The sequence below is a fragment of the Oryctolagus cuniculus genome, chromosome 9, assembly GCF_051225735.1.
Source record: "Oryctolagus cuniculus isolate XC-2025 breed Fujian yellow rabbit chromosome 9, ASM5122573v1, whole genome shotgun sequence".
Lineage (NCBI taxonomy): Eukaryota > Metazoa > Chordata > Mammalia > Lagomorpha > Leporidae > Oryctolagus > Oryctolagus cuniculus.
Genome location: NC_142875.1, coordinates 73,080,440 through 73,105,104, shown reverse-complemented (window position 1 = coordinate 73,105,104; position 24,665 = coordinate 73,080,440). Strand labels below are relative to the sequence as shown.

The 24,665-nt window shown below is 43.2% G+C and overlaps 1 protein-coding gene across 4 annotated transcripts in view; it reads right to left on the bottom strand.

Moving 5' to 3' along the window:
* LOC127487179 (uncharacterized) overlaps positions 1-24,665 on the bottom strand; it is a 274,077-nt gene that overhangs the window by 98,213 nt on the left and 151,199 nt on the right. For all 4 annotated transcript variants that reach the window (XR_016212916.1, XR_016212917.1, XM_089303674.1 and 1 more), the window contains one exon: positions 575-749. The gene's annotated coding sequence lies outside the window, so the exon portion shown is untranslated. The remainder of the gene's footprint in view (positions 1-574; positions 750-24,665) is intronic.

Sequence of the window (24,665 nt, the reverse complement as noted above, 5' to 3'; positions counted from 1 at the left end):
CAGAGGCACCTGGAGCAAAGTGATTCTCTCTCGGTAACAGAATTACCTTAAAGGTCTATGGAGGGGGCCAGTGCCCTGGCTCACTTGGTTAATCCTCCGCCTGCGGCGCCAGCATCCCATATGGGCACTGGATTCTAGTCCCGGCTGCTCCTCTTCCAGTCCAGTTCTCTGCTGTGGCCCAGGAGGGCAGTGCAGGATGGCCCAAGTGCTTGGGACCCTGCACCCACATGGGAGACCAGGAGGAAACACCTGGCTCCTGGCTTCGGATCGATGCAGCGCCAGCCGTGGCGGCCATGTGGGAAGTGAACCAATGGAAGGAAGACCTTTCTCTCTGTCTCTCCCTCTCACTGTCTATAACTCTACCTGTCAAATAAAAGAAAAGAAAAAAAGGTCTATGGAGACCACGCACCTGCAGCTTCTGAAAAAGTACAGTGTATAAGAGGAAAAGTAGAAGGTGCTCCAAGAGATTCAGAGGAGAGCAATGTGTTCTGGATCCAGGTAAGGAAACCAGAGAATCTCCCTCAAGGAAATAGCCTGGAGTTGACCATTTGGAAGAAGGCCATGACCAACTCACCCTAGTGTGATTTGACTGCTATCAGGTGTGAAGCTTTGGATATTGATTGAAAAAGTAGTCCATGGGGGATACTCTATCATCTGTATCTGCTGTCCTTTATCTGGATCCACTGTCACCAGAAGAATCAATTCATGATGTCCTTGATCAAATCGTGGTCTTTGCTAGACATGGTTCTCTGGAAAAGAAAAATTTCAGATCAGATGGAATAATTCAGACCAGATAGAGTATTCCACAAGGAAACTTGATCACCTATGTCTAAAGTGGTCCTGACCCCAAACATTTATAAGGTTTGACAATGAAAAAATATTTTCATTAGGATGAGTTAAACCTGGGTTCACTTCCAGTCCTAGCTATTACCAGTAGGAACTACTGGGAAAACTCCTTGGCATCATCACTACTGCTATTATGACTACTTATTATGATGATTATAATCATTAATATAAAAATAACTAAAATGTATTGGGTTTTTACCATGTGCTACACTGGACTAATAACATCTACTGTGGAGTGTTCTGAGACACAAAAAGCTAGGAGGTACAAACTCCCAGCACATAGCATACACCCAGTTGGTTGTAGTAATCATTACTTTCTGATGCCCTCGTTATCTGCATAAGAGAAAGCATCATGTGCAGACATGCAAAGTCGTCTCTTGAGGAGTAAATCACCAACGTGCTCTTCTGGCCTTGATCATTCAGCCTCTTCAATGCCTTTGGTGTGTTTATCCAAGTCCTTTTGCATACTTTAAGGTGCTAGAGGGCAGGGCCTGTTCATACTCTGTTTTCCCTTTAACACCCAGAACTATGTTTCACTCATTCAAATGTTCCCCAAGCCAATATTGAATGGCTAATCAAATAAACAAATGTATGCATGAATAAAAACAAATCAAGAAAAGAAACAGTCATTGAGAATAGGGTTCAGAATTATCCATAGTCAAGAAGGGTAGAAAGAATGTAAAGGAAGAGGAGAAAAAGGAGGAAGAGGAAGAAGAAAACGGCTTTGAATCTGCATTTGTGATGGTCGTTTGAAAGAAAGGAAGAAGCGGGGGAGGAAGGAAGGCCAGGCTGCAGAGGAAGCAGAAGGTGCACATCACTTATGTAAAGGCCTTTCCCACCAACGGGAGACACTGCGAAGAGCCATCCCCACAAAGGGAACAGAGCCAAGTGAAGCAGTGTGTGTTTTCTCTCATTAAAGTTTCCAGAAAGAGAAGATTAACTCCCATATGAGAGACACAGAGAGAGAGAGAGATAAGAGAGAGGGAGAGAGAGAGGAGAGAGAAAAAACGAAAAAGAGAGAAAGAGAGAGACAGAGAGAGAGATTGATTTAGAATTCTGGAAAAGAAAAAAATTGTTGTAAAACAATAATGTCAATGTCCCAGAAGAGAACGCAGGGGTTAGACCCAGGGTGTTTCAGTCTGTAGGTTACAAGTCAGTCTTCTGAGAATGGGATAACATGGAAGTTGTTGGAACATGTCTCATTTTAAAAGATTTTTGGTGTGTGTGTGTGACTCTGTGTGTCTGTGTATGTGTAAAGCCTATTTTTCACTGTGAGTCATCATCAAAATATGTCTGCACCGTGAGCACTGGTTAAAAGGCTGGGTTTAAGTTCTCCATGACATTCTCACAGTTATGATGGTGCTGAATGTCTGCCTTGACCCTGCTGCAAATGACATAAACTCACCCATCCATCTTCTCCCCTCCATCCCTCCCTTCCTTCCTTTCCCATCCTTCAATAAATAATTATTGAGCACCTACAAGCATACTTCAAAAAGTTCATGGAAAATGGCATTAAAAGGTAAGTTTGTTTTGATGCAAATAAACTTTGAAATCCCTACACATTCAAGATCTTAAAAAAAAAATTCATGGAAGACGTGTGTTGTAAAACAACCATGCATGTATTTCAAAATGTTTTGCATCTCAAAAAGCTTATCTTTCAGTTCTACTTTACCACACACATTTTGCAACTTCCTTGTATCTACAACCTATATATCACTTTTCTGAGTCCTGGGCACAGAAATTGATTTAGACACTGTGCTGTCCTCACAAAGCTCCCAAGCACTTATTACCTAGCAAAAATGACATCACGTCACCTGAGGCCCTTCCTAGCACAGGCCTGGACACACTTTCCTGATTTTTGCTTTGCAACTCAACCCTGACCTAGCCATGACTTCTCTCTCCATTTTTCAGACCTAGTTTCTCCTCTCAGATATGGACGATTGATGTGTAGTCTCTGCATGGCCCTACCCCTTGCTTCTCTCCTTGTACATGCTTCCCCACTGGCTCAATGGTGATGGCCCACTGGTCTCAGGCTTAGCTTTGACCAGGAGTTACCCACATGCCCAGGCTGCTGTCCAGCCCACCAGAACACCCAGTAAGGAGCACTGAACAGACACCACTGCCCCCAGAGAGTGAAGGATGTCTCAGGGAGGTCCCAGGAGAAGCGGACCATCCCAAGCAGCCTCTGCTGGTGGCAGGACACCGAGATTCCTGGGCGATGCTCTGGGTCCTGACTTGGCAGTTGCCCTGGAAGAAGGCAGGGTAGCTGTGTGCACTGTGTTGACATGCTAGCCCTGCATGTGCAGGCTGCTACATTTGGTCATCCATTTAGGTCAGGTTCTTGTTTTTCCAGTTTTCTTCCATTCCACAGACAGCCCTTCCAATTGTAGTTTATACTTCAAGCATTCAGACCCACAGTCTTAAATGCGGCTTTTAGCATTGAGCTAATTAGAAAAAGAATGTTTTCTGCAACAGAATTTGTGATGGGGAAAGTCCACAAAGTTCTCAATGCTTTAGCGCCATTGGACTGAGGCACGAGAACTACTTGAAAAGAGCTGGAGGAAACAGCTGTTTCTGAAGCCCTGCTTGATAGACCGTCACACAGAGATTCAGGAGGGGCAGAATTCACCCAATTTCAAACATCCATCCATGGCATTCAAGGTATTCCATGGGAGGCCTCAGGGATCACCCTGGAAAGTGAAAAAGGAGCTGTAGGTCTTGTTACCTTTTTTGCTTTTTATTCATTTTTAAAAATCATGTGTGTCTGTTTATCTGAAAAGCAGAATGACAGACATGCAGAGATCTCCCATTCTCTGGTTTACTCCCCGAATTCTTGCGATAGCCAGGATGGGGTCAGGCCACAGCAGGGAGCCTGGAACTCAATCCAGGTCTCCTACATGAGGGATGGGAACCCAAGTCCTTCAACCGTTACCAGCTGCCTGCCAAAGTCTGCATCTGCAGGAAGCTGCAATTGGAGCACAGCCTGAGCTCGAAGCCAGACAACCCAGCATGGGATGCAGGTGGTCCAAGTGGCATCATAACAGCTGTACCAAACCCCACACCATTCTAATGTATTTTTAATTGAAAACTAAGATCGTATCTTTTTATGAAGTACAATATGTTGTCTTAATATGTGTAAATATCATGTAATGTTCAAATTAAGGTAAACTTGTCCATGTCCTCACATGTTTATTGTCTCTTTATGGTGAGAACATTCAAAATCTAGTTTTTAAAAAAATATGTAGTACATTATCATTTTCTATAGGCACTCTCCTGAATAACTGAACACCAGGACTCGTTTCCCTTCTCCGACCATCACTGAGTTCCCACTGACCCAAGTTTCCCCATCCCTTCTTCCCACCATGCTCCTCACCCTCTGGTATCTACCTTGCCACTCTCAAACATGCATCTGCATCACAGGCCGGCTTCTGCATGAGAATTAATTTGAAAAAGGATTTCTCTGCTTCAACAGCAAAAAAAAAAAAAAAACCATCAAACAAGAAATATTATATTCTGCCACAATTTTTATGACACTAAATTAGGCCCCATTTATGTCAGGAGAAAAAATAATCATAAGAAGATGGGAAACTCTGGCTAATGATGCGCAAGCTCATTGGCCACATAAGGGCACGTTTACTAATGTCTGCAAGGTGTCCAACAAATACAAGGGACTAATGGGTACATGGGATGGTGAATAGGCTTGCAGACTTGCAATAAAGCAAATGCAGTAAAATGTGAATCACTGGATCTGGCTGGTGGGTCTGCAGGTAGTCTTGGTAGATTCCTTTAATCTTTCTGCATGTTTGAAAGTTTTCTAATAAAATGTGGGTGGCAAAAACACACCAGATGCATGTGCTCCAATAAATATTTTCTTGGTTGTTTAAAAAAAAAAGAGATGGAAATAATTCTTGGACCACCTTCCTACATGGCCAATCTTATTATAAGGAGAAAACTTATTATAAGGAGAAAAAACTAAGCTGTTAACTATGGGAAAATAAAATACTACCTCACATACTTTTACATAATGAATCACTTATTCATTTTAATTCCATAACTATTTGAATTTCCTAAAAAAAATGCTAGGTTTAATTGAAGCATCTCACATTTCCATAGGGCCATAACCTTTTGTATAAGTAATTCAACAAATAAGTTCTCCCATACACATTGCTTTGTTTGAGCCATACAGTTCTGCAAGAAGGGTAGCAAGATAGTGTCCCCACTTCAAAGACAATTAAAAAAGCTCCAAAACTAAGGTGCCTATCTACCTTCACCCAGCTAGATCTGAAAATAGAACTCATGTCTTCCAGCTCCTGTGCCAGGTGACTGTGACAAGAGGAGTGAAGAATATGTCTACTGTGCACCTACGAAGTCTTCAGGTGAAAGAAACACAAAGCAACCAGCTTTATTTTTCTTTTAAAGATTTACTTTATTTATTTGAAAGACAAAGTTCCAGAGAGAGGTAGAGCCAGAGAGAGAAGTCTTGCATCTGCTGGTTCACTCCCCAAATGGCAACAACAGCCAGAGCTGAGCTGATCAGAAGCCAGGAGCCAGGAGCCTCTTCCAGGTCTCCCACATGGGTGCAGGAGCCCAAGGATTTGGACCATCTTATGCTGCTTTCCCAGGCCATAGCAGAAAGCTGGATCAGAAGAAGGGCAGCCAGGACTAGAACCAGTGCCCATATGAGATGCCAGCGCCTCAGGCCAGGGCTTTAACCCACTGCACCACAGCACCAGCCCCAGTAATAAGCTTTAAATCTACATTTAGGTGGACTGATCAGGAATAGTGTTTAAACATACTCACACCTTTCCTTCTGCAAACCTAAAGCACTGCTTCACCTCTTAAGGAGTAGCATTTTGCACTAAACGATTTGCTAATATTTGCATCAGCCCTAACAATTTCCTCCATTGCAAAATAAGTCCTGGGCACATATTTAAGTCCAGAAACTGTGACTTGGGAACTTGGCATTCTGCAGGGCGTTCCCTGTGAAGCCCCGGGGCACCCATCACTGCAGTGAAATGGTCCTCAGTGTCTTCCTCAACAAAGGGAACGAAATCAAGGATACAGAGGCACAGACTTGAACTGTGTGAGTGAAATGCGTCACAATAGTCTTCTACCTAGAACTTCAAAGACTTCGGGGCTAGCATAAGCAATATTTCACAACTCCTCATAGAAATCATGGGATTGAAACATTGCTATGCTTTCATTGTGTTGTTCTTGTGTTCAGCACAACTCACATTGGCTGGCTCTGTTTGCAAAATGTCTCTAACACATAAAAAAAATGGGAAAAAAATCTAAGAAATCTAAGGAAATGGAATTAAATGCAATTTATCCTAGTGGCAAAGCCTTCCAAACTTTAAAAGGAGGATGGGAGAAGGATGGATAATAGAAAAGAGTTCTTCAAGGGATAATACTTTTAACAAAATTTTCTGTTTTACTAGGAAGAATCAGAGAATCAAAAAAGCCAAGTGTCTAAGTCCATCCAATAAGCAAGAGGTGAGCCAGAAAGTAACCCAATATTGGGGGGAAGCTGTTATTAAATAAAATATGTGAATCCTTTGTTAAAGATGTATTTATTTATTTGAAAGGCAGACTCACAGAGAGGTAGAGGCAGAAGCAGAGAGAAAGAGAGAGAGAGAGAGAGAGAGAGAGCTTCCATCTGCTGGTCCAATCCCCAAATGGCCACAATGGCCAGAGCTGGCACAAACTGAAGCCAGGAGCCAGGAGCTTCTGGGTCTCCCATGCGAGTGCAGGAGCCCAAGCACTGAGCCATCCTCTGTCACTTTCCCAGGCCATAGCAGAGACCTGGATTGGAAGTAGAGCAGCTGGGTCTTGAACTGGTGTCCATATGGGATGTCGACACTGCTGGCAGCAGCTTTACCTGCTACATCAAAGCACCAGCCCCATGGATGTGAATCCTGTTTGAGAAAATTCATAATAAAACACTCATTCAAGCTTTTCCTTTTTAATGAACAAATGGCTATGCATCAGGATGTAAATTTTGCACTTTTCCATTCTCTGATTATTTTAGTGACAAAGAAGTTTTTCCAATGTGGCTCATAGCAGCCTCAGTTTATAAAGGTGCCAAGCAGAGGTCCTAGGAAAAACCCTATTCAAATTCCAGCTCTGCCACCAAACTTGGGAAAATGACTTAATCACTCAGTCTTCTCATTGACGACAGAGAGGAACTCATGCATATAAAATGCATAGTTGTGTATAGCACATGGAAAATAATTAATGTTAACAGCTATTGCAAAACACTGGCTAACTGGTACCTACATGCGAGGAAGCCTGTCTTTTTTCAGGCAGAAGTTCCTCCTTCCATTTTCATTTAGGATAACATTTCCAGTTCCTAGAAAATAAGCCCATAATCTCAAGATTGGTGCTGAACAGCAAGTTGCTAGCTCAAATCCAGCATAGGACGAGTTTGTTTCGTTTCACTCTCTTGAATGGCAGCAAGACTGGAATGATGGAGCAGCTCGGACCCCCAAGGGCACTGAAAACTCAGCATGATCCATTCACCCCAAAAACCTTGGCTCACTATCAGGCTTTGCGCCCTACCTGTAGGAAGACTTAGCCATGATGTTCCCCTCTCACATTGGCCTTGGGGTCAATGAGGGCTTTGCACCTAAGTCACAGTTTTGCATCTTGGCTGGGAGCCCTCACCCAGTGCAGTTCCAGGGCCCTGAGCTTCCCACAAGCTGCCTCTCCAACGGGTCCTGAGGCCACTGGATTTTTCATGCTCTCTGCTGCTGGAGTCAGAGTCAAGGTGATTTCCCTGTCTACCCCTCACTAAGATTCATCATCTAACTCTCACCACTAGTGCCTGCCCAAATCACCCCTCCTTGCAGGAGCAGGGTAAAGAATCTGGCAAAGCCTGTGGCCCTTACCCTGAGCTACCCATGGCCAGCCCCTAAAGAGTCCTTCATGAGCGGCCACCAGCGTGGATGACTCTCCTTGCACAATGCTCGTCGCAAGGGTTCCAGAAACCTACCCCTGGAATCAATGACATAGCCTTTTGTGAACACAGCTTTCAGCAAGGTGTGGACAGGCAGTTGGAGCTTCACTGAGTGTACAGAATAGCTTGCCTGAGCGGCTGTTGTGCCTGTTTATTAATAAACGTTGAGTGAATCAACAGCTATCAGTGGAGCTGTGGACCACAGTGAGATGAGTGAGGCACTCGCCTCGGGTGCACACTTCAGAGGGGCACCAAAACAGGTATTTTAATGCAGTATTTTTTTTAAAACCTATGATGAACCAAATATCAAAGTTTAAATACAAGCAGGCTGTTGGTGTTTGTTTTGCTGCCCAGCCTTATTGCACATCAGGAACTGTTGCTTCCCATCATCCAGGACTCCTGACGTGGGCCTCCCCTGCAGGTAGGTTTCTGAGGGCTGACAATGGGGCACAGATTGGGCGATGTGGGTGGGAGTCCACACAGCTACGTATTTTGATTGTGGAACTCTGATTAGCTTTTAATGTTTGTTTGTTTGTTTTGGAATAGGCCTGGCTTGGTTCCAGGTCTTAGCTATTGTGAATTGAGCTGCAACAAACATTGAGGTGCAAACAGCTCTTTTTTTTTTCCCTTTAATTCCATTTGGGTAAATTTCAAGGAGTGGGATGGCTGGGTTGTATGGTAGGGTTATATTCAGGTTTCTGAGGACTCTCCAAACTGTCTTCCATAGTGGCTTTACCAGTTTGCATTCCCACCAACAGTGGGTTAGTGCCCCTTTTTCCCCACATCCTCACCAGCATCTGTTGTTGGTAGATTTCTGTATGTAAGCCATTCTAACCAGAGTGAGGTGAAACCTCACTGTGGTTTTGATTTTCATTTGCCTGATGGCTAGGGATCCTGAGCATTTTTTCATGTGTCTGTTGGCCATTTGGATCTCCTCTTTTGAAAAATGTCTGTTAAGGTCCTTGGCCCATCTTTTTATGGGTTGTTTGTTTTGTTTCTGTGGTGTTTTTTGATCATTTTATAGATTCTAGTTGTTAATCCTTTATCAGTTGTGTAGTTTGTGAATAACATCTCCCATTCTGTTGGTTGCCTCTTCACTTTCCTGACTGTTTCTTTTGCTGTAAAGAAACTTTTCAATTTGAGGTAATCCCATTTGTTTATTTTATCTTTGATTACCCGTGCCTCTGGGGTCTTCTCCAGGAATTCTTCCCCTGTTCCAATGTCTTGAAGGGTTTCTCCTATGCTCTCAATTAGTTTCATGGTGTCATGGTGCATCTCTAGTTCTTTGATCCATGTTGAGTGGATTTTTGTATATGGTGTAAGGTAGGGGTCTTGCTTCATACTTTGACATGTGGACATCCAGTTTTCCCAGCACCATTTGTTGAAGAGGCTGTCTTTGTTCCAGGAGTTGGTTTTAGGTCCTTTATCGAATATGAGTTGGTTATAGATGTTTGGATTGATCTCCGGTGTTTCTATTCTGTTCCATTGGTCTATCCATCTGTTTTTGTACCAGTACCAGGCTGTTTTGATTATAACTGCCCTGGTCTTGAAGTCTGGAATTGTGATGCCTCTGGCTTTGTTTTTATTGTAAAAGATTGCTTTAGCTATTCTCGGTCTCCTGTTTCTCCATATGAATTTCAGCATCATTTTTTCTAGGTCTTTGAAGAATGACTTTGGTATTTTGATTGGTATTGCATTGAACTTGTAAATTGCTTTTGGGAGAATGGACATTTTGATGATATTGATTCTTCCAATCCATGAGCATGGAAGGTTTTTTCCATTTTTTTGTGTCTTCTTCTATCAAAAAGATAGGGTAAGTGTTGAAGAGATTTCACAAATAAGACCAGTGTCTGCGAATAATGAAGGATAGAATTAAAAAGGAGAGAATGATCCTGCGGGGGAAGCAGGACACACAGCAGACTCATAGAATCGCAAATGCCCTAAACAGCACTCTGGCCTCAGAATCAACCCTTGGGGCATTTGGATCTGGCTAAAAGGCCCATGAGAGTCTCACAGGCATGGAAAGCCAAGACACGGTGGCAAAAACAACCTAAATGAAAGATCTCAGTGAACAAGACCCCGGCAGAAAGAACGGGCCATCAAAGAAGGAGGCACCTTTCTCTGAAGGGAGGAAGGGACCTCCATTGTGATATAGCCTTGACTAAACAAGTTCAGAGTTGGTGAACTCAAGGGGCTTCGATAGCCTCCACAGCTCATGGCAAGAGCCTTGGGTGATTACTGATGTCATAAAAAAGAGTGTCAATTGTTAAATCAACAATGGGAGTCACTGGGCACATGCTCCCCATGTAGGATCTCTGTCCTTAATGTGTTTTACTGTGAGAGTTAAAGATAACACTACTAGTCAAACAATACTCTATATCTTGTGCGGTTGTGTGAGTGCAGTCTGTTGAAATATTTGCTTAGTATATACTAAGTTGATCTTCTGTATATAAAGATAATTGAAAATGAAACTTGATGAAGAGTGGGATGGGAGAGGGAGTGGGAGATGGGAGGGCTATGGGAGGGAGGGAGGTTGAGGAGGGGAAAAGCCACAACAATGCAAAAGTTGCACTTTGTAAATTCACATTTATTAAATTAAAAAATGGAAAAAAATAAAAATAAAAAAATAGTCAATAAATTTTGGGCTGGCGCTGTGATGCAGCAGGTTAAAGCCCTGGCCTGCAACACCAGCATCCCATATGGGCACCGTTTTGTGTCCCGGCTGCTCCTCTGCCCATCCATCTCTCTGCTACGGCCTGGGGAAGCAGTGGAAGATGGCCCAAATCCTTGGGCCCCTGCACTCGTGTGGGAGACCTGGAAGAAGCTCCTGGCTCCTGGCTTCAGATTGGCCCAGCTCCGGCCATTGTGGCCATTTGAGGAGTGAACCAGCAGATGGAAGATCTCTCTCTCTCTCTCTCTCTCTCTCTCTTTGTCTCTGTCTCTTCTCTCTCTGTGACTCTGTCTTTCAAATAAATAAAATAAATCTTTTAAAAAAAGTCAATAAATTCAAACTGAGTGCCTGAAAAAAAATAATCATTCCCTTACATAAAACTCAGTGTTTTAGCCAGTTAACTTAGAAACCATATTTGAAATGTAGAATTATTTAAAGATCATTTAAAGTTCATTTAACCAAACTACCAATTAAGTTGAAATCACTTCCACAAATATGCCACCTAACAAACATGTTATAATATAAAAGTTTATTTATATTTGCTCATTCCAGAGGAAAACGTGGACTAGACTTGCCAATCGTCAAATCAAGGAAGGAAGGGACTTGGGGGTCAGAGTCACCTCAGCTCAATGCTAATTATGAAATATTCAAGAGCTGTCCGAGGGAAGGCTGCCCTGGAAATGAATCTCTGTGGCTATACAAAGGGAAGTTGTAAAGCCACAGAAACTTAGAGAAGGAAGACACCAACCACCACGTTGAGCCCCTGCCTTTTAGAGATGATGAATCCTGGCTCAGAGGGAGCCTCCACAGGATCCATCAGGTCAGAGTCTGGCTGGAACTCCCCCTCCAGTCCAAGGCGACCTCCTGGCCAAGGCAATGGTCACAGAGCATTAGGGGACAGGTGTGAAAGGACTCCCTACAATGCCTGGCACATAGACACATGTTTTTTTCATGAGATGAGGATATGTCAATGTTTTTGTTAAACTGTTGTCTTGGCTGCCTTTTTTTTTTTTTTTTTTTTATCTCCTATGCAGGCAGCTGGCTGGGCTGGGCTGGTAGGTTCCTCATCCCTCAGCCATGCAGTCCTGGCCGGCAGTTCTTCAGCTTCATTCTTGGGGTGTTGGGGGTGCTCTGGTTTGGGCTGCTTTATTAGGAGAATACTTTAGTCTTTTCCTTAGAAGACCCACATTCCATTCCTATTATAGAAACACTTGAAAATCACCTCCTTATGGGACAAACCATTATTTGAAAAGAAAGCAGAAAACTTTTCAGTCCATCATAAGATTTAAACACTATGTTTTGATTTAAAAAAAAAAAAAAAAACAAAAAAACCTATGAACCTATGAGCCAAGCTCTGTAATCATTTGACACTACTAGGTTCACGGGACCAGAAAAATATTTTGAGGCTTTAAATTTGATCAGTTAAATCCCTTCTATGTAAAAATTGTTCTTTAAGTTCTTATTCATTTAGTTGTTTCTGAAAGAGTTGAACTTATGCAATAGCACTTAACAAGCTTTGGGGTCACTGAGGTCTCAAGTTATCTGTGACATTTATGGGGTAGTCACCACGTGCCAATTCCTACTCTAAGGACTACACATGGATCCAATCACTTTACCCTCCCATGAATTCCTTGAAGTAAAGCTTACTAACATCTCTTGTACAGATGCAGAAGTCAGGGCCAAAGAGGCTACGGGAACTTGCCTAACACCACAGGTATTAACTACAGGTTCAGGTAGAGCCAGAATTTAATCCTAGGCTCCCTGCTCCAGAACTTAAGCCCTTAATCACTACAATGTATTAATTTTAAAATAATCATAATTACAATCTTTTTATATAAATGTCATCCTTTGGTATCCACAGGGTACCCCCAAATTTTCCAGATGTTCAAGTCTCCTACATCAAATGGCATGCTACCAGCATAGAACCTCACACATCTTCCTGTCTACTTTAAATCTTCTCTAGGTCACTAATTGTCCCTAACACAATGTAAATGCTATGGAAATAGTTACTATGACAAGGAAAAAGAAGTCTGTACATGTTAGCATGTCAATTTTTTTTTTTTTGACAGGCAGAGTGGACAGTGAGAGAGAGAGACAGAGAGAAAGTTAGCATGTCAATTTTTTAAAAAAAAATAATTTTAATCTTTGGTTGGTTGAGTCCACAAATGTGGATTCCATGGATACAGAGGAATGACTGAATCTACATACTGGATTTGCTTTAAGTAAGAAATTTTCTCTTAGCATATCATGACCAAATGTGGAGCCTACAGGGTTTCCTTCTTGGAGGCTCCTGTGCCTCTTGCAGGGCTCACAATAATCAAAGTTCGCCCGTAACTCCTCCCTTTCCATTTTCAGACATAGTAAGTCATACACTTTGTGTTCTAGAGCTCCTAGTGCTTTACACGTTTGTAAATCCTTACATAAATACTTTTATCACTGTTTAGCTCACTGGGCTTTACATGTTTACAGCCATGTGCCCTATCACCATTGCCAGGATATCCACAACAGGAACCTCATCTCATCCTTTTTATTGTTGAGCAATGATGACAATGGGAATTAAAACAATAACAAACACATGTCTGGTGCTGACTCTGCACCAGGGACTATGCTAAGCACTCTCCACATATCCTCTCAGCAAAGCCTCTCAACCACTGTCTGGAACAGGAACCAGAGTCATCTTTGTTCAATGAATGTTTGGCACATGCTGGGTATGCAATAAAGTTTGACAAAGTCCAAAGCTTCTAAATCTACTTTCCTGAAAAAAAATAAAACGTAAACTTCTTGGAGGAGAAGCAAACACACCAGAGATCCCCAGCAGTTTAGAGACCCAGTTTACTTGTATCTGGGACATGGGAGTGGTAAGGACTAGGAATATATCTTTTTAAGATTTACTTATTATTTGAAAATCAGAGTTACAGAAAAATTTATGGAGTGACGGAGACAGAGAATCCTTCATCTGCCAGTACACTTCCCAGATGACCATAACAGCCAGCAATGGGTCAGGCTGAAGCCAGGAGTCTGGAGCTTCATCCTGGTCTCCCACATGTGTGCAGGGGTCCAAGCACTTGGGCCATCTTCTGTTACTTTTCCAGGCTATTAGCAGGGAGCTGTATAGGAAGTGGAGCTACCAGGACATGAATCGCTGCCCACATGGGAGGCCAGCAAGGCAGGCAGAGGCTTTACCCCATATGCCACAACACCAGACCCTATGGATATTACTTTTTTAGAAAGGAAGATAAGCTGCTACACAAAGTCACTAATATGGCCAGTTCATCCCCACTCAGTAACACCAAAAGGACTGCAACCATATGACTTGGTTTGCCTGGGGCAGTGTCAATTTATGCCTATTTCCTGATGGAATGAGTAATAGAGCTTCCTTTTCCTCTCAAAAGTCTTCAATTTGGATGACTGACTAATCATCACAATCAAAAAGTCTCACCGTGAATGTGACATACAGGGGCATAGTGCTTCTGCTACCTGCCTGTCCTGCCCACTCGACCTCACCCCACCCTCACAGGCTACCATGGATGTGACTCTGCATCTTGCAACAGCCTCATACTAGTAGTAAATGAACCACAAAGAAATGCTGGCAAAGGGCTATTTCACCACACAGAGATCAGTAGAATGATTGGCAAAAGAATCTTGGGGGAGCTGGGGAATCCTGATGTCATTATCATTTATTATTATTATTATTATCATTATTATTGAGAGGCAAATAGACAGACAGAGCTACCATTTGTTTGCTTACCCTCCAAATGCCTGCAACAGCCAGGATTATGCCAGGCTTGAGCCAGGAGCTAGGAAATCAATCAAGGTCTCCCAAGTAGGTGACAGGGATCCAATTACTAGAGCCATCACCTGCTTCCTCCCAAGATCTATATCATCAAGATGCAGGTGCGGTTCTGGAATCAAGATCCAGAGCCTCAGGCTGAAGCCAGGTCCTCTACTGTGGGATGCAGGCATCTTAACTACTAGGCTACCCCCATGATACTATCTTGAGAGCTGACCTTGACCTTCCCTTGAATGCATTCCTCTTCATGTGTCTCTATCATGTTTATAAAGCAAAGAGTGACCACTTAGTTCTATGGAGTCAGGAAGAAGCTGTAGTCTCCCTACCTTATATTGTAAGTATGTTTGTAAAGGCGTGAATGCAATTATAAAGATACATATATGAATAGTGTGTGTGTGTGCATATCTATGATGATAAAGAAACTCATGAAGAAAAATATAGAATGTACTTTGTTACTGTGGGTATGTAAGGGGTGGGATGGGAGAGATGGAGCATCCACTGGAACAGAGTGGGAGAAAAGGCAGAACTGAACAAAAGAGTGGAAAGTCACATTAAAGACTGTACTGAAACAGGCAGAAAAAATTCTAAGATAACCTTTATGCATGTACGTAGAAGTAGTATGTGTGTATATGAAGGATGGATAAAGTGCTAGTCTGGGATTTGATCTGCCTATACCCTGTGGGAATATCTTACTCACTACATTTTCTGAGTGCTTAGTGTACTGCCTACAACAGAGTTGTTTCTGGAAGAAAGAAGGAAGCAAATGAGCAAACCACCCTGGCTGCCAACCCTGTCTACACTACTCCCTCACTGTGCAGCTTAGGGCAATGCATCCATGCTCCTGTGGTGGCGGAAGGAATGAAAAGCTGTCTTCAACTGTCTCAGACACCTGGACAACCACAAAGAACAGGTCTGAGCAAAAAGTTCATACAAACAAAACCCCTTGACATGGTGTCCACTACAGTTGTCATGTGGTAGCCTACTCCAAAGCTTCTGTGTTTGGATTGTTAAGCTTTTTTTTTTTTTTTTGACAGGCAGAGTGGACAGTGAGAGAGAGAGACAGAGAGAAAGGTCTTCCTTTTGCCATTGGTTCACCCTCCAATGGCCGCCGCGGCCGGCGCGCTGCAGCCTGCGCACCGCGCTGATCTGATGGCAGGAGCCAGGTGCTTATCCTGGTCTCCCATGGGGTGCAGAGCCCAAGGACTTGGGCCATCCTCCACTGCACTCCCTGGCCACAGCAGAGAGCTGGCCTGGAAGAGGGGCAACCGTGACAGAATCCGGTGCCCCGACCAGGACTAGAACCCGGTGTGCCGGCGCTGCAAGGCGGAGGATTAGCTTAGTGAGCCGCAGCGCCGGCTGATTGTTAAGCTTTTTAAATGTATTCTCTCTCTTTGTTTCTCTCCCCCCACCAAAGGAAAGAGAAAAATTGCCCACCAGTTCTTTTTTCAATGGATATACTTTTCAAATTACTTTAAATATACATTTCAAATATATTTTAAAGTATGAATGCCATCTCTCAAGTTTTTTAATATTTTAGCTGTATAAGCATACTCTACTTTTTAACAAAATGAGATTGTACAAATGTAGAATTCATATTATTCAATTTTTAAACTTTTAATCTTACTATATCACAAATACCTTTCTATAGAAGGTCTATGTTTGCTGTTTCTAGAAGGATATTTATCAGCTATCGTCACAGTCATGATGCATAACGAACCACTACAAAATTCCCACAACAACTATCTCTTTGTTTTCTTCCCTCACACTGAGGGTCTTTATCAATGAGATTCATCTGGACTCCAGGCCTCAGATGGGGTCCAGTCTGCTCCCAAGTCTGTTCACTTCCTCGGCTCACAGGGCTGGGGCACATGATCTTCTTATAGTAATTACAGAAGCTCAAGAGAAACTGAATGGAAACAGAAGGCCTCTTAAGACCCAGGCTTGGTACACTGGCAGTTTTCTCTGCATCTCATTGGCCAAAGCAAGTCACATGGCCAAGTCCAATATGGGTGAGATAAAGAAATACAAAAGGACATCAAGAAATTCATGAAGGGTCAGCTCTGCAGCATAGCAGGAAAAGCCGCTGCCTGCAGTTCCAGCATCCTATAAGGGCACCAGTTCGAGTCCTGGCTGTTCCACTTCTGATCCAGCTCTCTGCTATGGCCTGGAAAAGCAGAGAAAGATGGCCCAAGTCCTTGGGCTCCTGCACCTGTGTGGGAGACCTGGAAGAAGCTCCTGGCTCCTGGCTATGGATTGGTGCAGCTCCGGCCATTATGGCCATCTGTGGAGTGAACCAGTGGATGGAAGTCTCTTTCTCTGTCTCTCTGTAACTCTGCCTTTCAAATAATAAAATAAGTAAATATTTTTTAAAAATAAATTCATGAAAAATGCATACTATTTTAAAATGATAGATTTCAATTTTTTGCACCAAAATAAACTATCTTTAAATTCCAGTTTCCACACTTTTTAAAATGTCCTCATATACTCCACCTCTTGTGGGAACAATGTCAGCTGTTGAAGAAGGATACATTTGGGGTAGGGGTGAAGCATGAATAAGGATGTATAATGGTAAAAATGCATTATACTGGGGCCAGCATTGTGGTATAGCAGGTTAATCCACTGCCACACCATATGAGCGTCAGTTTGAGTCCTAATTGCTCCACTTCTGGTCCAGCTCCCTGCTAATGCACCTGGGAAAGCAGCAGCAGATGACCCAAGTACTTGGGCCCCCACCACCCATGTGGAGTCCTAGATGGAGTTCCAGGCTTCTGGCCTCAGCCTCATCATTGTAGCCATCTGGGGAATGAAGCAGATCTTTCTCACTCCTTTTTTCTAGCTCTCCTTTTCAAATAAGTAAATCTTTTAAAAACTTTTTATCTTAATTTTTATTTATATAAGGTGAGCAAATTTCATGTATTTCATAAATACATATTTAAAAGTGTAATACTTTTTAAAAAAATTATTTATTTATTTGGAAGAGTTACAGAGAGGCAAAGGAAGAGAGGAGGAGAAAGAGAGAGAGAGAGAGAGAGAGAGAGAGAGAGAGGTCTTCCATCCACTAATTCACTCCCCAGATGGCCACAACTGCCAGAGCTGTGTTGATCTGAAGCCAGGAGCTTCTTCCAGCTCTCCCATGCAAGTTCAGGGACCCAAGGACTTGGGTCATCTTCTACTGCTAAAAGCATAATACTTCCTACCCTATCCTCCCTCCTGCCCACATTCCCACCCCCCCTTCTTATTTTTTAATTTTTACAATGACATACTTCCAGTTTATTCAATAATCACAAGCTTTTAATGACATAACTGGCAACTTAAATTATGTTAAAAAATACACAAAGACTACCAACTCACTCTTTGGCTATCCCAGTGTCCTTATAGCAGTCAAACACATAGCCCAAGGTTTCAAAGGTGGCTTTATAGGCATCATCCATTGGGATACCATTCCTATTATGTTAAAAGATGGCACTTCAGAGTCTTTAAAATATCAGAAAATGGAAAGTGAAAGGTTTGATATTAGCTGGTAGCATAGGCAGATTTATGGTTTAAATTTATATCCATCAGATATGGAGTACATTTTTAGCAAGGTACACTGGCATTATTTCTTGCTCAAAGGGTCTGGCTTAACTGGTGAAAAGTAGGGAAAGGAATCACTGTGTTCCACTATCGTTACCATCCTGAGGACCTGGGAAGAAAGGACAGTAAGAAGTGTGACACAGAGTGGCACAGGAGACCCCTGGCTAAAAGGGCACTGTGATCTCACTCCTTGAGGCGCCCCTCCACTTCAGAGGACTCGGTTCATTTCACCATCCCTTAAGTCTACATGAAGTTGCCTAAGAACAAAAGGTTTTATGAAAACCAATTAAGAGGCCAGCGCCGCGGCTCACTAGGCTAATCCTCCGCCTAGCGGCGCCGGCACACCAGGTTCTAGTCCCGGTCGGGGCGCCGGATTCTGTCACGGTTGCCCCTCTTCCAGGTCAGCCCTCTGCTGTGGCCAGGGAGTGCAGTGGAGGATGGCCCAGGTGCTTGGGCCCTGCACCCCATGGGAGACCAGGAAAAGCACCTGGCTCCTGGCTCCTGCCATCGGATCAGCACGGTGCGCCAGCCGCAGCAGCCATTGGAGGGTGAACCAACAGCAAAAGAAGACCTTTCTCTCTGTCTCTCTCTCTCACTGTCCACTCTGCCTGTCAAAAAAAAAAAAAAAAAAAAAAAAACAATTAAGAAAAGGTATTAGAAGGAAGAACCAAAGGGAGAAACGGTGATTTGAATATCAATGATCAGTTGGTCACTTGCTCAGCTCCATGTTCCATACAGAGACTCTTCCCAGGGTGGGTCACAGAAGCCAACAATCTTGACCTTCTGTAATTTTGTTCATAACACTTTTGCCAAACAGTGTCTAAGACAATTGTAGGTCCCTTTAAAGTCATTGTGTTCCTCAATGTAGCTTTCTTTTTTTAAAATTTAAAAGGTAGATTGAGAGAGAGAGAGAGAGATCTTGCATCTGCTGATTCACTCCCCAAATGCCCGCAACAGCTAGGGCTAGGCCAGGCAGAAGCCAAGAGTCAGAAACTCCATCTGGGTCTCTCGTTAGATGGTAGGAAAACCCAACTTCTCAAGCCATCATTGTCTACTTCCCAGGCACTTCAACAAGAAGCTGGATCAGAAGCACAGAGTAGCCAGGACTTAAACCAGGGATTCAGATACAGGATGTAGGCATCTCAAGCTGCAACTTAACCCACTGTGCCCCAGCACCCACTCTCTCCCTTTTATTTCACATTCTAAACCAGTCTAAAAGGAAAATAAGATATTGACAGTAAAGAAGCAAGGCTAAAATGTATTCCCAGTTAATTGCATTATTTGCATATCAAATAACACTGTAAAAATGTTGTCACTTTGTCCTTAAATACAAAAATAAGAAGTATGCTGGAAAGGCATTGTAGAATAAAATTCATCCCACCTAGTTCTGCCATCCCTTCCGGATCCTTCAAATTCTCTTTCATGACACCAAACCTATGCTCTCTATCTTTGTGATAGAGACCTACTTACTTGGTGGGCATCTAGCAGTCTCACAAGTGTAGTTTTGGGGGGGATGTTGAGGAGTCCAATGCTTAACTTTTGTAGTTTTTGTCTCATACCAGTGAAACTCACTCCCATCTCCATTGCCACTGCCCCTCCTTCTGGCCTCCCCCACCTATCCCCAACCCCAGCCCAAAGCCCTGCCTTAATGATATCTGCACTGAAGCAAGCAGAGTTTGGGGGCTCACCCTGAAAACTTGATCTCATCATTTTGACTAGCAACTCCTTAGCATTATGTAAATCCATAGTAAAGGCAACCAGAAAAAAATGGAGCAGAAATGTTTCTCACCAAAAGACAACTCTAAATGAGGAAAGACTGGGATCCAATGTCATGGGGTCCAACTGATCACTTAGAGAAGTGTGTCTGTGTCTCTGCATGCATTTCCCTAAGTTAGAGTCAGTTACATAAATACCGGTACATTTGAGCATCAGGCAAATTTTAGAGATTTACATAATAAGCTTATATCTCATATTATGTTCAGTTCTTCTGCATACTAGGTACAATACTGTGGATCAAGCCACTAGAGCATTTTGATGATGTCCATAACTTCTGAATACCCAGGCATATGTGATCTTCAAAGAGAAGCGAATGATTACTCTTTTGGAAAAAAAATATGAAATATGCAAAGTTATGATAAGCCACCCACTCTCTGAAGAGCCCAACATGCTTCAGAGATACCCTGAGAGCACAATTAGTCTGTTTGCAAGCTCAGCTCCATTCCCACCTTATTAATAAGTGCAAAACTCCTCACAAGCACCACTTCTGCACAGAGACAAGTATCACACTGTCCCTCGAGCTGGCTGTAAACTCCTGCCACTTCTGCCTTCCCAGTTAAGGACACTCTTCAAGGAGGAAAAGCCCTACAGCAGCAATGAATACATACATCCAGGCTCTGACTACCCAGCCCTGGCTGTGAGGGCACAGGTAGATGGATAAAGAAGACTCTCCACGAGCAAAATCGAAGCCCTTGGTCCAGTACAGCAGGTGACCTAAGGGCAGGTGAGCACAGGAGAGAATGGCCAGTCCACAGGGGTCCCCGACTGCCTGGGGCCTACACCAGATCTCCCAGAAAGGGGATTTGTAAGCAGGAAACTCCTCCAAGCAGTAGCAGGGAGCTTTGCTTATCCAATGATAAACAAAGCCAACTGGCAGGGTGCTGACTTGACCCTAGGCAGAGTAGCCAGTGTGGGGCTGTAGGAGACAGGAATATAAAGGTAGGTGAATACCTTGAGGCTCAGGCTAACCTCTGGTTGTTCTTTAATCTCTCACTCTTAATCTTTAATGGCAAAGGGTTTTTGGACATCAGAGTAGTCTCAGGTAAGTTGGCTAAATCTCCCGGTAGTGTGCAAATGGATTTAGAGAAGGGCTCTTCCAGGAGATGGAAAAGCCAGGTAGGAAGCCGAGCAAAGATTCCAGGAAGAAACTATTGATACTTGAGTCTGAGGAAGGACACAGGGCTTTCCTGGGAGTGGAATATCTTTCCTAGATCCTAAACAAATATCCATGGAGACAAAGAACAATATCCATTAGTTCCAGAGCTGCCAGAGCTGCCATTGCCGAATACAGAAGTCCCCTGACAAGTGTCACTCTGTGGCAGACTGTCACTTGCTTTATTTTTATGCATTTGTTGCTAGCTATCTCCTAAAAATTAAAACAGTTTTGAAGTTCAATGAATACAATTTTAATGAAATCAAGATTCATGTTAATGAAAAATACAGAACTTACTACCAATGATTACCTCTATTTATAGGTAAGTATCTAGGGGTGGGTACTCAATGCAGTGAGTAAGTCACCACTTGGAATGCCCAATCACATATTGAAGGACCTGATTCAAGTCCCAGCAACTCCACTCTGGTCTAGCTTCCTGCTAATGTGCACCTTGAGAGACAACAGCTGATGGCTCAAGTACATGGGTCCCTGCCACCCCATGTGGAGACTGGGCCCTGCCTGCTGCAGGCATTTGGGGAATGAACTAGCAGATAGAAAACCTTTCTTCATCTATCTCTCTACTTTCCCTCTTTGTGTACCTTTCAAATAAAATTAAAATAAATAAATAAATATGTAATTATCTTGCAAGGAGAAATGGAAGTGGTTTTGAAATAAGTCCCTTTGGGTCTGGCGTTATGGCATAGTAAGCTAAGCCTCCACCTGCAAGTCTGACATCACATATGGGTGCTGGTTCATGTCCCAGCTGCTCCTCTTCTGATCCAGCTCTCTGCTATGGCCTGGGAAAACAGTAAAAGATGGCCCAAGTGCTTGGGGTCACTTGTACCAGCGTGGGAGATCCGGAAGATCGGCCCAGTGGTTGCGGCCATTGGGGTAGTGAACCAGCAGGTGCAAGACCTTTCTCACAGCCTCTCCCTCTCTCTGTCTACAACTTTACCTCTCAAATAAATGAATAAAATCTTTGAAAAAAAAGAAAAGAAATAAGCCCCTTTGGGGTGGGAGGGCAGGTATGGGGAAAAGAATCCCTATATTCCAAAAGCTGTACCTATGAAATTTACATTTATTAAGCAAAAGCTTACTTTAAAAAACAAGAAAGAAATAAGCCCTTTGATGACCCAATAGGAATTTACAATAATTAAGTATTGTTAATACTGATATAATTAAAATATCTTCATACGTTTACAGGTTAAGCTACAATGGTGTTCAAAATAGCCTTATTTCTTTCTATGCTTTTAATTAACAAATAAAAATTGTGTATATTTATTACATAAAACATGATGCTTTGAAATATATGCATGGTAGAATGACTAAACCAAGCCAATTAACATATGCATTAGTTTATATACTTATCAGTTATTTGCTTAATAGCTTTATTTCTAATTTCAGAAGTTGGAAACTTGTCCAAAAAGGAAGGATTGATTAAGTAAATTGCAGTGACTCTATTTGGCAGAATAGTTTTTAAAAACTAAAAATAAAGTCATAGAAGTATATTTAAATAGGAAGACATTTAATCGTTACTGCTATATGGAGAACATCAAGTTACAAAACAACATGCATCATTTGATTCAGTGTTGTGCAAAAGGAAAGGATGGCATGGGGTGGACACTGGCTTAGCAGTTAAGACACCTGCACCCCATGCTGGAGTGCCTGGGTTCAAGTCCTGGCTCTGGATCCCAATCCCAGCTTCCTGTTAACACACACCCGGGGAGGCAGCAGGAGATAGTTCAAGAAGTCGGGTCTCTGCCAACCACATAGGAGACCTGGATTGAGTTCTTGGCTCCCAGCTTCAGCTTGGCACAACCCCAGCCATGTGGACACATTTGGGGAATAAACTAGCAAGCAAGCAATTTTTCTTTCTGTTTCTCTTGCATGCACTCTCTCTCACACACACACGTGCTCAAATATAAAAAGGAAAAAGGAAAAAATGTCAGAATCAGAGAAGGTGTTTTCCTGTTTGCTTCTCAGTAGTTTCTGTTGTTGCTGCTTTTCATTCGATGAACATGTCTTACGCGTGTAATGGCAAAAGTCAGATTTTTAAAGAATATGCATGTAATATTCTAAACCTGAACATAAGGTTTCAGTATCAAGGCAATGAGTACTGAGGCATGGGGAATGCTCCATTGAACTCCAGATCCTGCTAAGAGAGCACAGAACACACAGAGTCAAGGCCAGGAGCACAGACTTTGGCTCAGCTCAGCGGCTTGTGATCCCGGTTAGGTCACCTGCCTGTCTCTTCCCTTTTCTCACCTGTGAAAGAAAAGTAATTCCACCTGCCCCACCATGTTGTCAGGGAGCTAAGCATGTCAATACAACGTATGTAAAGTGTCTCAGTTTAAAATAAATTCTGGCACCTGCGAGATACTGCTATTTCAAAAATATTTTCTTTTAATGATTCCTGATATAAATAAATGAAAAAAATGACCTTATTATCCCACCCCTGGGGGCTGACTCAGGCAGGTAGTGAGAAGGCTGATAGGGGGCTCTTTTCAAAGACAGCTCATCATCTTAATTTCTGTAAAGAAACCAATTCACTTCCTTTCCTCTGCTGCATAACAGCTCATTGGGAAGTTTTGCTGTATTGCTAATGGTTTTCTTTATAACTGGTTGATCAATTCAACTGAGATTAATTGAGCATGAAGCTGGCAGCATCTACGAAGCCATTTATCAGGGAGAAGAAGCCCATCACACCAGTGCCACCAGCTGTCATTATCTGTGCTCTCCTTCCAGCAGCCTCAGGCACACCTGAGCCCCAGGTGCCCAGTGACAGACATGCTACAAGCATGTGCAGGCAAGGAAGGGCAGAAACCTCTCACACACGAGCTCCCATGGCTGCAGGACAGCCTTGCAAATCCACACTGCTGAATTGACTCCAATGTCATGGCAGCACCTTGGTCACAAAAGAAAGGGGGGGAAACGGATTTAATTGAAAGAATCTGTTAGATTCTATTCAATGGAATCTCATTAATGAAGTACCCAAAAATATTCTCTCCTATGAAGCTGTCTCCAGCACAGATCCTGCAATGGTAGGGTTTAAGTATAGGATTCCCACCGAACATTTTATTTGCTTGTCAATACCCGTGTGAATTTAAACTGACAATAAGCAGTTGACATGCATTGTGCCTATGATAAAGATAATAACTATAATAACTGGCGTTGTCCGGGACTTAGGCACCAGGGAAACTTGCAAGCACTTTATAGCTACAGCCTCATTGAGTCCTCACAGCCTGGGAAGTAGAGATTCTATTCTTTCTTTTTTATATATACACGAAGGAACTAAGCCCAGAGAGGTTAAGTACTCACAGTTACACAGCAAATCAACATCAAATCTGGGATTCTGGGCCGGCGCCGTGGCTCAATAGGCTAATCCTCCACCTTGCGGCGCCGGCACACCGGGTTCTAGTCCCGGTCGGGGCGCCGGATTCTGTCCCGGTTGCCCCTCTTCCAGGCCAGCTCTCTGCTATGGCCAGGGAGTGCAGTGGAGGATGGCCCAGGTGCTTGGGCCCTGCACCCCATGGGAGACCAGGAAAAGCACCTGGATCCTGGCTCCTGCCATCGGATCAGCGCGGTGCGCCGGCTGCAGCGGCGGCCATTGGAGGGTGAACCAACGGCAAAAGGAAGACCTTTCTCTGTCTCTCTCTCTCTCACTGTCCACTCTGCCTGTCAAAAATAAAAATAAAAAAAAAAAAAAAAAATCTGGGATTCTGTTGAGGCCGCGTAGTTCATGTTCTATGTACCACCTAACCATTCTGTTATACTGCCTTGTGTGTGTGTGCACACTTCTGCACACTTCAGCTAATTGCCTTCTTCTCTCCCTACCCAAATCCAGAAATGCAGGCAGTTGGCTGACCCCAGCTTTAAAAGGCTCTGTAGCCAATGTTACTCT